Source organism: Arvicanthis niloticus, chromosome 2 (assembly GCF_011762505.2).
Source record: "Arvicanthis niloticus isolate mArvNil1 chromosome 2, mArvNil1.pat.X, whole genome shotgun sequence".
In the NCBI taxonomy this organism is placed as follows: domain Eukaryota; kingdom Metazoa; phylum Chordata; class Mammalia; order Rodentia; family Muridae; genus Arvicanthis; species Arvicanthis niloticus.
In genome coordinates, this window is record NC_047659.1 from 48939651 (window position 1) to 48943811 (window position 4161).

Consider the following 4161-nt stretch of genomic DNA (forward strand, 5'->3'; position numbering starts at 1 on the left):
GGAGGTGGAGAAAAAGGCTTAGGGGAGGAGTCAGAAGAGGAAGTTGCCGGGAGAGAGGCTACATAGGCGGTGGGTAGCCAGAGGAGCCATTGGAGCCATTGGTGGAAGGACAAGGATGAGGAGAAGAACATGGCTTAGAAAACCGCAGGTTTTAAGGGATCTCATAGCTGGGGAATAGAGTAGTACAATGGCAAATCTGCCCAATCCAAGGCTTGCAGTTTATAATCATAAATATTGAGTTGTGTTTTCCTTGACCGGACGTGTTTGGGTCAGAGATTTACCACAACACACACCCTTCATCTTGAGGAGAGGTACACAAGGTTGGGGACATGGGACAACAGAATCCCAGAGTTGCTATTGCTGCCTGGAATCCAGGAGTGTCCAGCCTTGGCCCCAGGCTTCCATCTATTCAGTGACTTCCAGATGAGCACTCCATGAAAGTTCCTTTGTGCTTAAGACATCCAGAACCCATTCCTATCACCTGTATCCAAAGAGTCGGATTTACTCAAATCTAAGATGTTTCCCAGTCTTGTTGCTGTTTTTCGTATTTAGCTCTGAGTTATGACACCTTGAGTTTACTATTCCATGAGATACTGCTTTCAGGATGTCAATGTCATCCTAAACCTACAAATTAATGCAATTACAAGACATCATATTAGCGTGATTATTATTTATAACCCATCTTGTTCCCAACGAATTTCATTGTGTTGAATTATCCTAGAAAGCTACAGCAATGAAAAGTACGTTTAAAATAAGGGACAACACAGAGAGAGAGAGAGAGAGAGAGAGAGAGAGAGAGAGAGAGAGAGAGAGAGACTGACTAGAAAATGAGAAAGAGCCACTGGAGACCCTAACACATAGATTCTTCCTATGCCAGCTCCACAACAGGTAGAGGTAAGATGCCACACTGGGCTGCAGGCTACACTTGTTGCCATGGTATCTGGCAACATTTTTTCTTTTTTTTTGTACTTTAAATAGGAACTGTTTCAACTGGCATTTGTGTTAAAAGCTTACAATTTCTGTGCATTAAAGTGGGACCAAGAGATCATTAAGCAAGTGGCCTAGTGAACTGGCTACTGAACTACACAAAAGAATGTATGTGCCTCAAGTCTTTGCTAGTGCTACAAAGATGGTGAAACTCAAGAAACATCTGCTGTTTCTGTTCCCTTCCCTCCCCTGCCCTGCCCTCCCCTTTCTTTTTGTTAATAGAACACAGAAATCCTTTAAGCTGTAATGCTTTCTTTTAAATTAAAGATAACTTATTTTGCTTTATACAGTAGATGGACATCGGAAACCTATTTTGCAACTCATTATTGCAAATTGAAATATTGCAAACGGAAGAGGGCAGCCATTAAAAACACAACCCTGTAGTGAGCCTCTGTACAAATCAAACATTATTTTTCATTTTATTATTTTACTGATGAAGGGTTTCCATATATTAGGGAACATTCGTTCCCTCTTGCAGTTCTCATAAAGCGAAGCCCAGATTTTAAATGCAAACACTGCATAAAGATATCGCTCATACATAGTAACGCAGTAAACACAATCATAAGATACTGATCTTCATTATTGTAATGATGATTTTCCCATTTTAATATTTATTGCACCCCCTCCAACCTTATCTAAAAAGGAGCTGAGGCAACTAGAGTACATCACAAGTGCCATCTAGTGCTTTCTTTGAAAATAACATTTTCCCACTTCGAAAAGGAGAACACTCAAGATGCTGAACATTCCTAGACCAGAAAGGGGTTGGACAGTTATTTCCTATAAGTGTGTCTGTTTTGTTTCCGGTCACAAAAGCATTTGACCAGAGTGTAGAAGTAGTAGTTTTCCTTGCGTCCACTCGGCTCTCCGGGTATTGCTGGGGCATCCACAGGTGTAAATAGCTACATAGAGTGTGTTGAAGGAAGGGGAACATGCAGGTGTTTGATGGAGAAGTCAGCACTGCTTTCAGAATTTCTTCCAGCTCATGAGTTCGTTCATCCTTACTCACTGAGACATCTCATCAGCACCAGGAGGTGCCTGCTGCAGGACCAGAGCTTCTATGGAAGAAACACGAATGAGTTTTAGTCTCTGCTATCAAGGGAACTAGATAAATCTTCACCCCAAACCTCAGATGCATCCCCACCCTTCTGCAGGAGCCTCTGGGGTTGTTGTCTCCTGTCTGTTGTGGGTTCATTTTCCTCCTCCTCCTTAGAGAATCACAACAGCCTCACCCTTCCCACCTCTCTGCAGGCTTACTGAAAAGCTGCCTTCAGCTTGCCTTCCTTTTCCTGAAGAGCCTGCAGGTTCTCAGGGCTCATCAGACTATGGTTAGAGATCTGAGCCTGGCTCCCAGGACCTTCCACAATCACTCAAACTGTTCAACCCTCCACCCAAGTCTCTCACCACCCCCAACCCTTCCAAGACCAAACCTCATACTAGAGACAAGGGCAAGCTATCGTTCCTATCTTAAATTGCAGGATTGCCTTCTGGTGGTTTTTAAATGTTGCTTGGGGTGGTGCTTTGTTTTTGTTTTTCCTGTCTTGTTGTGTCTTTTGGCCGTTTTCCTTTATAACATGTCTACCATTTCCCAGATGTCTCTTTGCATCTAGTCACTCTGTCTCTACCGTTCCTCTCCTCCAGGTGTCCTTTCTCACCGCAGGCACACAGTTGCCACACTGAGTTAGACTAAAACCCTTGCTTTGTGGTTTACTTAGCTGTTTCCTGGTTCTCTGGCCCTCCTTTCTCAGCCTTCTTTTGTTTTGCTACACAACACTTTCAAACAACTTCCCCAAAGGGGCATGTGTCTGAAGCCCCTTTCCAGTGACCGGCTGGCTTCCCAGCAGGCTACACTAGGGCTGGGGCCTTCCCACACAGGGCTCTTATAGAAGTCCTGTAGCCATCAAACTGTCTTTTTAGAAGCAGGGAGACTATTTCTAGTTTACCTAATCAAATCCAAACTGTAGGCTTAGATTTTTCTCTAAACCTACTTTAATTAGGATTTTTGAACACTTCAACCTCCCTTCTAACCCACCAGTTAGAGGTTGAGAATTAAGAAGGTTACCAGGAAGAGGTTTTTATGGACTTGTTTAGAAGTAGTTCTTTGGGGGTGATACCACTCTCCATTGTCAGGATACCAGCAGTTCAGGTCATCAGTGTAGGCTCCTTGCTGGCAGGTCCAGGCAAGAGGAGAGAGGTCCCGGTCCAGCCAGGTCTCTCTCCGGGGCTGAGCGGGATGGTGATTGTCGGTGGCCCAAAAGAAACACACTGTGCAAGGAGTCTTGTCAAAGCAGGAACTCAACATTAATGTATCAGCCTTTCACTTATATAAACTCGGAGCATAGAGAGGAGGGGTTTTGGTGGAGTGAGATGATGTAGGGGGCAGGGAAGGGTGACAGAGGGTATGAGGTGACTGACAGGGCCAATGGCAAAGCTCTACATCAGCAACAGCTGAGCAGAGGCAGGGCCAAACAGAAACAGGTCTTGCTGAGTCACCCCGTTCATAAGTGACAGAGACAGGTCTCAAAACTTGAGCCAGGCTCGGGTTTGTCCGCAAGGCCCAAACCAGGGCCGAAATGGGGCCCAACACAATAGCAAACACCAAACAAGAATCAGTAGCAGTAGCTGGATCCAGCAGAAACTGCAAGGCTCCACCAAATTGACATGAGTCAGTGGTGGCAGCAATACCACGAGAAGTTCTTTGACAAGTTTCTTTCTACAAAGTGAAGACCAGTGAAGACCAGTGAAGATCAATGAAGACCAGTAAAGACCAGTGAAGATCAATGAAGACCAGTGAAGACCAGTGAAGATCAGTGAAGATCAGTGAAGCGCTGCATGGCATTGCAATGTAGGAGTATCCTTTCACTGTCTATGGGGTTCCATTTATATTTTTTCTAAACATCACACACCCTCTCAAGCATCTGCTCCAGCAAACATATCACATGCCCTCTCACGTGTCTGCTTCAGCAAAACAACCTCTCACAGACAGCTTCCAGAAAAAAAAAATCACATGACATAATTGAGTTTCCAAAGAAACCAGAAATTCCCACTTCACCAAACACTCCATTTTCTGTTTCTAAAATTAAGCCCCACCCCTTGGCATTCTATCTTTAATGTTAATGAATGACATTTCAGAACCAGGCTTTAAAATACAGAATTTCATTATTTTATTAAAGTCTA

General features: G+C 44.1%; 1 long non-coding RNA gene across 1 annotated transcript; it reads right to left on the reverse strand.

Moving 5' to 3' along the window:
• Positions 1–1381: 1381 nt before the first annotated feature.
• On the reverse strand, positions 1382–3303 carry LOC143441150 (uncharacterized). Its single transcript, XR_013108375.1, has 2 exons — positions 3047–3303; positions 1382–2042 (listed from the first exon to the last, which is right to left on the reverse strand). It is a non-coding gene; the product is annotated as an uncharacterized LOC143441150 (long non-coding RNA).
• Positions 3304–4161: the final 858 nt, after the last annotated feature.